The following is a 13,825-nucleotide window of genomic DNA, read 5'->3' on the forward strand; positions in this document are numbered from 1 at the left end:
TCAATTAATCAAGTCTTAACAAGTTTGATTGCTTAACATGTTGGAAACACTTAATCATGTAAATAACAATTTCATTTAATATATATATATATATAAACATGGAAAAGTTCGGGTCACTACAGTACCTACCAGTTAAATAAATTTCGTCCCGAAATTTTAAGCAGTTGGAGGTGTTGACGTATCTTCTGGAAATAAATGCGGGTATTTATTCTTCATCTGATCTTCTCATTCCCAGGTGAACTCGGGTCCTCTACGAGAATTCCATCGAACCTTAACAATTGGTATCTTGTTTTGCTTAAGTCTTTTAACCTCACGATCCATTATTTCGACGGGTTCTTCGATGAATTGAAGTTTTTCATTGATTTGGATTTCATCTAACGGAATAGTGAGATCTTCTTTAGCAAAACATTTCTTCAAATTCGAGACGTGGAAAGCGTTATGTACAGTCGCGAGTTGTTGAGGTAACTCAAGTCGGTAAGCTACTGGTCCGACACGATCAATAATCTTTAATGGTCCGATATACCTTGGATTTAATTTCCCTCATTTACCAAATCGAACAACACCTTTCCAAGGTGCAACTTTAAGCATGACCATCTCTTCAATTTCAAATTCTATATCTTTTCTTTTAATGTCAGCGTAGCTCTTTTGTCGACTTTGGGCGGTTTTCAACCGTTGTTGAATTTGGATGATCTTCTCGGTAGTTTCTTGTATTATCTCCGGACCCGTAATCTGTCTATCCCCCACTTCACTCCAACAAATCAGAGACCTGCACTTTCTACCATAAAGTGCTTCAAACGGCGCCATCTCAATGCTTGAATGGTAGCTGTTGTTGTAGAAAAATTCTGCTAACGGTAGATGTCAATCCCAACTGTTTCCGAAATCAATAACACATGCTTGTAGCATGTCTTCAAGCGTTTGTATCTTCCTTTCGCTCTGGCCATCAGTTTGTGGATGATAGGCAGTACTCATATCTAGACGAGTTCCTAATGCTTGCTGTAATGTCTGCCAGAATCTTGAAATAAATCTGCCATCCCTATCAGAGATAATAGAGATTGGTATTCCATGTCTGGAGACGACTTCCTTCAAATACAGTCGTGCTAACTTCTCCATCTTGTCATCTTCTCTTATTGGCAGGAAGTGTGGTCATTTGGTGAGACGATCAACTATTACCCAAATAGTATCAAAACCACTTGGAGTCCTTGGCAATTTAGTGATGAAATCCATGGTAATGTTTTCCCATTTCCATTCCGGGATTTCGGGTTGTTGAAGTAGACCTGATGGTTTCTAATGCTCAGCTTTGACCTTAGAACACGTCAAACATTCTCCTACGTATTTAGCAACATCGACTTTCATACCCGGTCACCAAAAATGTTTCTTGAGATCCTTGTACATCTTCCCCGTTACAGGATGTATTGAGTATCTGGTTTTATGAGCTTCTCTAAGTACCATTTCTCTCATATCTCTAAATTTTGGTACCCAAATCCTTTCAGCCCTATACCGGGTTCCGTCTTCCCGAATATTAAGATGCTTCTCCGATCCTTTGGGTATTTCATCCTTTAAATTTCCCTCTTTTAAAACTCCTTGTTGCGCCTCCTTTATTTGAGTAGTAAGGTTATTGTGAATCATTATATTCATAGATTTTACTCGAATGGGTTCTCTGTCCTTCCTGCTTAAGGCGTCGGCTACCACATTTGCCTTCCCCGAGTGGTAACGAATCTCAAAGTCGTAATCATTCAACAATTTAATCCACCTCCACTGCCTCATATTCAGTTGTTTCTGATTAAATATATGCTGAAGACTTTTGTGGTCGGTATATATAATACTTTTGACCCCATATAAGTAGTGCCTCCAAGTCTTTAATGCAAAAACAACCGCGCCTAATTCCAAATCATGCGTCGTATAATTTTGTTCGTGAATCTTCAATTGTCTGGACGCATAGGCAATCACCTTCGTTCGTTGCATTAATACATAACCGAGACCTTGCTTTGATGCATCACAATAAATCACAAAATCATCATTCCCTTCAGGTAATGACAATATAGGTGCCGTAGTTAGCTTTTTCTTTAATAACTGAAACGCTTTCTCTTGTTCATCCTTCCATTCAAATTTCTTCCCTTTATGCGTTAATGCAGTCAAGGGTTTTGCTATTCTGGAAAAGTCTTGGATAAACCTTCTGTAGTAACCAGCTAGTCCTAAAAACTGGCGTATGTGTTTCGGAGTTTTCGGGGTTTCCCATTTTTCAACAGTTTCTATCTTTGCCGGATCCACCTTAATACCTTCTTTGTTCACTATGTGACTGAGGAATTGAACTTCTTCCAACCAAAATGCACACTTTGAAAACTTAGCGTACAATTCTTCATTCCTCAATACTTCTAACACCTTTCTCAAATGTTCACCGTGTTCTTGGTCATTCTTTGAGTAAATAAGTATGTCATCAATGAAAACAATGACAAACTTGTCAAGGTATGGTCCACACACTCGGTTCATAAGGTCCATGAACACAGATGGTGCATTAGTTAAACCAAATGGCATGACCATAAACTCGTAATGACCGTAACGTGTTCTGAAAGCAGTCTTTGGAATATCATCTTCTTTCACCCGCATTTGATGATACCCGAAACATAAGTCAATCTTTAAATAAACAGACGAGCCTTGTATTTGATCAAATAAGTCATCGATTCTTGGTAGTGGGTAGCGGTTCTTGATGGTAAGTTTATTCAACTCTCGGTAGTCGATACACAACCTGAATGTACCATCTTTCTTCTTGACAAACAAAACAGGAGCTCCCCATGGTGATGTGCTTGGTCGAATGAAACTACGCTCTAAAAGTTCTTATAATTAGCTTTTTAGTTCTTTCATCTCGCTGGATGCGAGTTTGTAAGGAGCACGAGCTATTGGTGCAGCTCCTGGTACAAGATCTATTTGAAATTCAACGGATCGATGTGGGGGTAATCCCGGTAATTCTTTCGGAAATACATCGGGAAATTCTTTTGCGACGGGAACATCATTGATGCTCTTTTCTTCAGTTTGTACTTTCTCAACGTGTGCTAGAACAGCATAGCAACCTTTTCTTATTAGTTTTTGTGCCTTCAAATTACTAATAAGATGTAGCTTCATGTTGCCCTTTTCTCCGTACACCATTAAGTGTTTTCCTTTTTCTCGTATAATGAGAATTCCATTTTTGTAACAAACGATCTCTGCTTTCACTTCTTTCAATCAGTCCATACCGATTATCACATCAAAACTCCCTAACTCTACTGGTATCAAGTCAATCTTAAATGTTTCGCTAACCAGTTTAATTTCTCGATTCCGACATATATTATCTGCTGAAATTAATTTACCATTTGCTAATTTGAGTAAAAATTTACTATCCAAAGGCGTCAATGGACAACTTAATTTAGCACAAAAATCTCTACTCATATAGCTTCTATCCACACCCGAATCAAATAAAACGTAAGCAGATTTATTGTCAATAAGAAACGTACCCGTTACAAGCTCCGGGTCTTCCTGTGCCTCTACTGCATTAATATTGAAAACTCTTCAGCGGCCTTGTCCATTCGTGTTCTCCTGGTTCGGGCAATTTCTAATAATGTGGCCCGGTTTTCCACATTTATAACAAACTACATTGGCATAACTTGCTCCGACACTACTTGCTCCGCCATTACTCATTCCGACACTATTTGTTCCTTTCGTTCTGTTAACCCCTGGTCCGTAGACCTCACACTTCGCCGCGCTATGACCATTTATTTTACACTTGTTGCAAAATTTGGTGCAGAACCCCGAGTGATACTTTTCACACCTTTGGCATAGCTGCTTCTGATTGTTGTTGTTGTTGTTGTTGTTGCGGTTATTATTGTTATTGGGATGATTGTTGTAGTTGTTGTTGTTGTTGTTGTTGTTGTTGTTGTTGGGCCGTTTGTTGTAGTTGCGATTGATGTTGCGATTGTTGAGATAGTTGGTGCGATTATTGTTGTAATTGTTGTTGTTGTTGTATTGGTGATTCTTATCACCGTTTTCCTCCCACTTTCTTTTGACTTGCTTCACATTGGCCTCTTCAACAGTCTGTTCTTTAATTCTTTCTTCAATCTGGTTCACTAGTTTGTGAGCCATTCTACATGCCTGTTGTATGGAGGCGGGCTCGTGTGAATTTATATCTTCTTGGATTCTTTCTGGTAATCCTTTCACAAACGCGTCGATCTTCTCTTCCTCATCTTCGAACGCTCCCGGACACAATAGGCATAATTCTGTAAATCGTCTTTTGTACGTGGTAATATCAAATCCTTGGGTTCGTAACCCTCTAAGTTCTGTCTTGAGCTTATTGACCTCGGTTCTGGGACGGTACTTCTCGTTCATCAAGTGCTTGAATGCGGACCACGGTAGTGCGTAAGCATCATCTTGTCCCACTTGTTCTAGATAGGTATTCCACCATGTTAACGCAGAACCTGTGAAGGTATGCGTAGCGTACTTCACTTTGTCCTCTTCAGTACACTTACTTATGGCAAACACCGATTCGACCTTCTCGATCCACCGTTTCAATCCGATCGGTCCTTCGGTTCCATCAAATTCCAAAGGTTTGCAGGCAGTGAATTCTTTATAGGTGCATCCTACACGATTTCCTGTACTGCTAGATCCAAGGTTATTGTTGGTATGTAGCGTAGCCTGTACTGCGGCTATGTTTGAAGCAAGAAAGGCACGAAATTCCTCTTCGCTCATATTCAAGGTGTGTCGAGTAGTCGGTGCCATTTCCTTCAAAATAGTCAAATGAAACGAGTTAATCATATAGAATATCAAGAGTAGTCAATAGTATTTCGTAGCGTAATATGAACTTATTTATAAAAGCTCTTTCTTCATATTTGCGTTTTATACTCTTTAATTCGGGTAGTACCTACCCGTTAAGTTCATACTTAGTAGCTAACATACCATTTCAACTACTATAATTCTATATGAAAAACTAATCACAAAATATATATATATATATATATATATATATATATATATATATATATATATATATATATATATATATATATATATATATATATATATATATATATATATATCATATTCAAGCCTTTATACAATAACTTGCAAACTTACAATACCGCTATTTTACATATAGCATGAAATATAGCACATAAAACTTTGATACAAAGTAGTTGCGAAGATAATTCTAGTTAATAAATAAGGCGTTCAACAAAGGTAATAAAGACACGTAATTCATACGTCCAGAAACAAGTCATGCATTCTGGTTTTACTAATACCACTTCCCATCCTTGGTTTTGTGGAACATAACCGTTGTGACCGATAGTAAGACAATGTGTTGTAACGTCGTCAAAAGGATGAAGGTTACGTAATGACCAACAGTCTCGTAATAACCTAAAAACCTCATTTCTTACCCCAATTACCGACTCCGTCACTTGTGGGAACGTTTTGTTTAATAGTTGTAGCCCGATGTTCTTGTTCTCACTTTGGTGAGAAGCAAACATTACTAACCCGTAAGCATAACATGCTTCTTTATGTTGCATGTTAGCTGCTTTTTCTAAATCACGAAGTCCTATATTCGGATATATTGAGTCAAAATAATTTCTTAACCCGTTGCGTAAAATAGCATTTGGGTTCCCCGCAATATATGCGTCAAAGTAAACACATCGTAACTTATGGATTTCCCAATGTGATATCCCCCATCTTTTGAATGAAAGCCTTTTATAAACCAAGGCATTCTTGGAACGTTCTTCGAATGTCTTACAAACTGATCTCGCCTTAAATAGTTGTGCCGAGGAATTCTGACCGACTCTAGACAAGATTTCATCAATCATGTCTCCGGGTAGATCTCTTAAAATATTGGGTTGTCTATCCATTTTGTGTTTTTATACTGTAAAATAGACAAGAGTTAAATTCATAAAAAAATACTTATTAATACAAGCAATTTTTACATATATCATAAAGCATAAGCACACTATATGTAACATCCCGCATTTTTCCGTTAAATTTATTTTTTAACACTGTCTTTTTTTTTAAATAAATATCTTTCGTTATTTAAATTCGTAGTTTCCGTTGACTAACGTTCATAATATTCCCGCTATTTAATTATAACATCTCTCGGTTACTCTAGCAGTTTTAAAATAATTCGCTTGGTTAATTCCCGCACCCGCTTTGAAACTTGAGGGACCGAAGTTGTCAAGTGGGCAAACTAGTTGACTAGGTCAACTAGTCAACCCACCATTCTCATCCATTCATTTCCATCCATCTTCACCTCCTTTTTCTCTCTAGCTCAAGAACTCCATTTCTCCCAACTTCACTAAATCATCATCTAAATTCGATCTAGGAGGCTTACATCAAAACAAATTACGTATTTGGAATCCTCTCTTCATCCTCTACAATTTGATACCAACTTCATCTCGTTTGGGTAACAATTCTAAAACTCTAGATTTCTCTAAATTCGTGTTTTTGATTTGAAATGGTGTTAGTTAGTGTCTATGGCTCGTGTCTAGCATGAATATATGATTTACTTGCTCGATTTGTTGTTTTGAGTAACTAGTTTGAACATTTGAAATGGGTTTGCTTAATCTTGCATTTTGGAAGATTAAATGTTGTTTGATTGTTAAAGTTCATGTTTTAATTGTGTTACTAGTATCACTAGCTTCGTTTTGATGCGTAGGTTGATTAAGAAAACTTCAAACACATGATTATTGGTTTTTGTGAATTTTGGTTAGGGTTTGATAGACTTTGAAATGAACTTTTGATGCGTTGAATGCTTGTTAATGTTGTTAGTAAGTGTTTAGATGCAATGTATGCTTAATTACCTTCGAAACGGCATATCGTATGTGTAAATTGGATTCCCGAATCATAAAATACGTTTTACGAACTTGAAACTTTGAAAATAAACCTTTCTTGATCAATTGACGAGTTTTCGGTTATTGTAATTGATGTTTTTGCTTGTGAAAGGTAGTTAATTGTATTCCTTGTCAAAAGAGCTTTCCAATGATATAAGATGCGTATTCTAAGTATTTACGGTTTGCGTTTTGTGCTAAATTGAATATTGGATCAAGACTTGAACTTTTGAAACTGACCAGGCACCAGGCCACGCCCATTGTCGCGGCGCGGCCACCATATGTCGCGGCGCGACATTTGCCTTGTTTAGGGGCTGACCAACTTTGCACTTTTTCGTTTAATTCTAACTATGCTACGCACCTCCGATTAACATGAAACTTGACCAACATGCTCATATATGATTAAAAACCTCAGAAAAATAGTTCGGGACCCGACCCGAACGTGTTGACTTTTCGTTGACTTTGACCAAGTTTGACTTTTAGTTAAACTTAACCAAACGTTTATGCAATCGTTCTAATCTTCTTTTATACATGATTCCTGCATGAAACTTGACAACGTGATTCACATGCTATACTATTCGAGTCGTAACGAGCCATAGGACTAATTGAACACATTTCACCCGACCTTGTGTCGTAACCGGTTAATTGATACAACTTATTTGTTTAGGTCAAGACTAGCATTGTTCTTTGCACACGTTTACTTGTTGAAGTACTTTACTACTCGTGCACTCAAGGTGAGATCATAGTCCCACTTTTACTCTTTTTGAACTTATATTGGGATGAGAAAACATAAACGATTCTTTTGAACTAAGTGAACACAAGAACGGGAAAACAAACATTCTACATACGAGTTTAGAACAAAATCCTCAATTCGATTATCATTAATTACACTTGCCGGGTGTAAGCGAGAACTTATGTTATATGGCCATATGGGTTGACAACCCTCATCCTTGACGGTTCGCTACCGTCTACGGATGAAATATAATTTCGAGAATCAGTGTTTGTTCTAGCACTAAGTGATGGGGTATACAATGGAAGGAATGTTAAGCTTTGATAATTGGGTGCTCGTGAAACAAACTTTTGGAATGTATTACTATTATTTCATTGATGCAAATCTTGTGGTTCACTTGTACTTACTTACTTAAACCTATGATTTCACCAACGTTTTCGTTGACAGATTTCTATGTTTTTCTCAGGTCTTGCACGATATGTGAAACATGCTTCCGCTTACTATTTGATACTTGCATCCGATGTCGAGTATACATGCATTTCATGGAGCGTCTTTTGACTTTACTTTAAACCGTGTCGCCTAGATTTCAATCGTATCTATAACGTTGTAACTTAACTTTTGGTTGAACAATTCTTGTAAACTTTGAAACAATCTTTATTTTGAAATGAAGGCGACATATTTTGGTCAAACGTTATCTTAAGACTTATAATCAGGTAATGGGACCCACGTAGCCGACGCCGTCACTTGACGATTTGTCGGGGTCGCTACAGGTGGTATCAGAGCCTTGGTTGTAGGGATTTAGAGTTCATTTGTGTTCACCCCGAGTCATAGGGTACATAGGTGAATCTAGACTACAACCGGCATATAGACTGAAGTAGGAATTATTTGACTAATTGTGCATTTATACTCGAACTCTTCTATCATATCTAACTCGTATTCGATCTTGATCTTACGTTGATAAATTTTGTTGGTGCGCCACCTTGACTTTATGAAGTAATGTTAAATGCACATGAGAATCAGGGTAATATAATTTCCGGGATTATATTACGGTGATTCACATGGACGTTTCGACATTATGACATAGAGAATTTAAGGCGAGTCAAGGAAAATTTTCTCTCTATCCTTATTCCATGCCACGGTTAGTATTGTTGAAAATACTAACCAACGATATTCTTGTCTCATGAAGGAACAATGGCTCACCAAGGTCAACACAATACTCCTCTCGAAACTCTAGAACAAGCCCTTCAACGAATGATAACCACCACCGTGGGTACGGCCGTGGCCGATCACTTTTCTAACAACAACAATCATGGAGCCGGTAATTCAATCGAAGGTTGCTCCTACAAGAACTTCATGAAGTACAATCCTCCCACTTTCGATGGAACCGGGGGACCGGTTACTCTCACCCGATGGTTTGAACAAATGGAGACCGTTTTTAACACAAGCGGTTGTCGAGACCAAGATAAGGTCAAGTTTTCCACCCTCACTTTCACCGGTATTGCTCTCTCATGGTGGAACACGTATGTACAATTAGTGGGAAGCGATGAAGCCCACACACTCTCTTGGACCGAATTAAGAGAAAGAATGATCACCGAATACTTCCCGCGCGACGAGACTCGAAGGCTCGAACAGGGTCTAAGGAATTTAAAAACGGCCGGAAATGACCTCAAGGCTTATAATCAACGGTTTACCGAACTAGTCTCGATGTGTCCAATTCTCATGACTCCCGAATCCCTAAGAGTCGAACTTTACATGGATGGCCTCCCTAAGAGCATTCAACACAAGGTAATGACATCTCAACCCACTAACCTACAAGAGGCTTTAACAATGGCCCGCCAAGCCTTAGAAACGGTGAATGAAATGGAAGCACCGGCACCAATGGTCGAGAACCACCCGAGTAACAACAAAAGAACATGGGAAGCCTCTCAATCAAGCAACCACAACAATAACAACAACCCCGCCAAGAAGCCTTTTACCTCCAACGACAAGAAAGGCTATGCCGGAAAACTGCCTTTTTGTGACGAATGCCACAAGCATCACTTTGAAGGATGTGGCAGGTTTCGCCACCGGCGCCAAGGACCCGTCGCTCGAAAGATGCCCAACGCACACAGAACGGGTGCTTGCTTCGAATGTGGCCAACTGGGTCATTTTAGGAATGTGTGCCCAAATAAGAAAATCAACCCCAACGCACGCCGTTGAACCTTCGACATCGACACCAAGGATGCCCGGAACGACGATGGACTAGTAACGGGTACGTTTCTTCACAACAAACCGTATATTTCATACTTGTTCGATTCGATTACCGCTAGACGTTTTATAACCAAGGATTTGACTCATGCTCTTTATATTCCACCTCTTTCCCCCAGATACTACTTAGACGATTTAAGTGACCGACGGAAAAATATTGTGTGCCTATAAATTTTATTGGAGGAAATACGTTAAGACTTTTGACTTGACACATATAGAACTAGGGAGCTCGGAACCTATTCGTAAAAAAAAAAAAAAAAAAAAAAAAAAAAAAAAGTTTCCCCATCATCTTGTATAGATTATTGTGAACTGAGTAATTTTCGGTTGGAAACCGATACCCTCTCCCTCGCATCCATGACCTCATGATTATTTGCACGAATCCCGTATGTTCCAAATCGACCTCCGTTCCGGTTATCATCAATTGGGGGTTAAGTGAGACGATGTCTCCTAAGCCACTTTCCGAACTCGCAACGTTAGTTGTAAATCTCTCTTAGTACCGCTTGATTTATTTAGGGCTCGCCCGTATCCATAAACCTCTTGAACCGCGTATGCAAATTCATATAGACTAATCTGTTATCGTATTTATAGATGACATCTTAACTTATTTAAGTAAAGAAGGAAAACGAACAACATCACCATCTTACGCTCGAACTTTTGAGAAAAGAGCAACTTTATACCAAATTCTCCGAGTGAGAATTTCTGTTGAACGAAGTCCAATTTTCTAGACCATGAAGTTAATGGTCAAGGCATTACAATCAATCTCGAAATCAAGCCACATGTAATCAGGAAACTCTCCCAACTCAGACTTGTATTCGTAAAAATCTTAGATCTCACCGGTTGTTACCGAAGATTCATTTCTGACTTTTCTCGTATTACACGACTTTAATCTCTCCGCGATCGAACCTTGAGCGTGATTCTTCACACCAACATTTCTAGCTAAATTCGTACAACACCAGATGGGACTCAAATATGGAAATATTTCTACTTGGACGCCGAAAGGCATACTCCCTCGACTCGAAATCAACGGGACGGAAATTCGTTATTTTGCACGAAGAATTCGAATACTAAATTGTGGATCCGATCAATATTCTTGTCATCACGTACCACACTACATACCTCTGTTATTTCATCGTTACCGTCTGATATTACTGGAAATTAAGATAACACACAATCCAACGATACTTCACTCTTCTTTGACTTAACGCCCTTGTGTTTCTGATAATCGGTCAACTATTATTCAACCCCGAACTATACAACTACGTGTACTACCTCGTTTCTCTTTCAGACTTCAACTTTTGACAACTAGAGGCACGTTATAGCAACCTCGAGATGTAAACTCATCCTATTCTAAGTCCTCATTTCACTACTATCTTTACCGTTCGCATTTCCGTTTAAAGAAACTCCTTGTAACATTTATCCATGGATAGAGAAACTCCTCATATTACATAAGTATTCGCCACGAGGGTGAATAGTCCTAACGAACATTTTTCGAACCCTAACTAACTTGTTCAAACGTATCTTAAGAGATTCTATTCCAACACGGTGTATCTTTGTCAATTATTCTGTATCGAAATACTCGTTTCACTTCTAGTTTTACAAGAAACCTTGGGAACCTGCTTAGACATGAGTACCGCGTACCACCCACAAACTGACGAACCGAGCAAACGAACGATTTACGTCTTGGAAAGACATCTCACAAACTCGTATTGTCACCTTTAGTAGATCACTCTTACAACAGTAGTTACCACTCGTGTGTTCACGCGCACTTTTCGAAACCTTATATGACCGCTAATGTCATACCCCTGTTCATTTAACCAAAGCATCAACCACCGAAATCTGAATTCCATCAAGAAACAACAATTGAGATCGTTCAAGTCCGAGAAGGGCTCGAGATAACCCATTGTCGCCAGAAGAGTTATACCAAACTTAGAGGAGAACCTCACAAATCCCAGTGTGTAACCGCGTAATATTGAGAACCCGCACCTTGGAAGGGTGTAATCCGTTTCGGGAATCAGGGAAAGTTAAACCCGCGACATGTTAACCCTTTTGAAACCTTGGGGCGTATTGGAACCGCTCCCTACCGTTTAGAACTTCCGACTCAATTAAGTTTCCGTTTACCCTACATTTCGTGTAACAAACTTAGAAACGTGTCCTGCGGAACAGGAACGTGCAATCCTGCTGGATACATCAACTATCGATGACAAACTTCTCTTCATAGGAAAACCAGTTGAAACCGGGGATCGTAAAAACCGAACCTTAATGCAACGTAAAACCCTGACTATCCAAATTCATGAGAACCCTCAAGAACGTACTTTCACTTATTCATAGCATTGACAACGTAAAGTCTCGAGTAAGAGATATCGACTACTACTTCCAACTAAATTTCGGGACGAAATTTCTTTTGAGGTGTGGATAATGTAACATCCCGCATTTTTCCGTTAAATTTATTTTTTAACACTGTCTTTTTTTTTAAATAAATATCTTTCGTTATTTAAATTCGTAGTTTCCGTTGACTAACGTTCATAATATTCCCGCTATTTAATTATAACATCTCTCGGTTACTCTAGCAGTTTTAAAATAATTCGCTTGGTTAATTCCCGCACCCGCTTTGAAACTTGAGGGACCGAAGTTGTCAAGTGGGCAAACTAGTTGACTAGGTCAACTAGTCAACCCACCATTCTCATCCATTCATTTCCATCCATCTTCACCTCCTTTTTCTCTCTAGCTCAAGAACTCCATTTCTCCCAACTTCACTAAATCATCATCTAAATTCGATCTAGGAGGCTTACATCAAAACAAATTACGTATTTGGAATCCTCTCTTCATCCTCTACAATTTGATACCAACTTCATCTCGTTTGGGTAACAATTCTAAAACTCTAGATTTCTCTAAATTCGTGTTTTTGATTTGAAATGGTGTTAGTTAGTGTCTATGGCTCGTGTCTAGCATGAATATATGATTTACTTGCTCGATTTGTTGTTTTGAGTAACTAGTTTGAACATTTGAAATGGGTTTGCTTAATCTTGCATTTTGGAAGATTAAATGTTGTTTGATTGTTAAAGTTCATGTTTTAATTGTGTTACTAGTATCACTAGCTTCGTTTTGATGCGTAGGTTGATTAAGAAAACTTCAAACACATGATTATTGGTTTTTGTGAATTTTGGTTAGGGTTTGATAGACTTTGAAATGAACTTTTGATGCGTTGAATGCTTGTTAATGTTGTTAGTAAGTGTTTAGATGCAATGTATGCTTAATTACCTTCGAAACGGCATATCGTATGTGTAAATTGGATTCCCGAATCATAAAATACGTTTTACGAACTTGAAACTTTGAAAATAAACCTTTCTTGATCAATTGACGAGTTTTCGGTTATTGTAATTGATGTTTTTGCTTGTGAAAGGTAGTTAATTGTATTCCTTGTCAAAAGAGCTTTCCAATGATATAAGATGCGTATTCTAAGTATTTACGGTTTGCGTTTTGTGCTAAATTGAATATTGGATCAAGACTTGAACTTTTGAAACTGACCAGGCACCAGGCCACGCCCATTGTCGCGGCGCGGCCACCATATGTCGCGGCGCGACATTTGCCTTGTTTAGGGGCTGACCAACTTTGCACTTTTTCGTTTAATTCTAACTATGCTACGCACCTCCGATTAACATGAAACTTGACCAACATGCTCATATATGATTAAAAACCTCAGAAAAATAGTTCGGGACCCGACCCGAACGTGTTGACTTTTCGTTGACTTTGACCAAGTTTGACTTTTAGTTAAACTTAACCAAACGTTTATGCAATCGTTCTAATCTTCTTTTATACATGATTCCTGCATGAAACTTGACAACGTGATTCACATGCTATACTATTCGAGTCGTAACGAGCCATAGGACTAATTGAACACATTTCACCCGACCTTGTGTCGTAACCGGTTAATTGATACAACTTATTTGTTTAGGTCAAGACTAGCATTGTTCTTTGCACACGTTTACTTGTTGAAGTACTTTACTACTCGTGCACTCAA

The sequence above is a fragment of the Rutidosis leptorrhynchoides genome, chromosome 3 (assembly GCF_046630445.1).
Source record: "Rutidosis leptorrhynchoides isolate AG116_Rl617_1_P2 chromosome 3, CSIRO_AGI_Rlap_v1, whole genome shotgun sequence".
Taxonomy (NCBI): domain Eukaryota; kingdom Viridiplantae; phylum Streptophyta; class Magnoliopsida; order Asterales; family Asteraceae; genus Rutidosis; species Rutidosis leptorrhynchoides.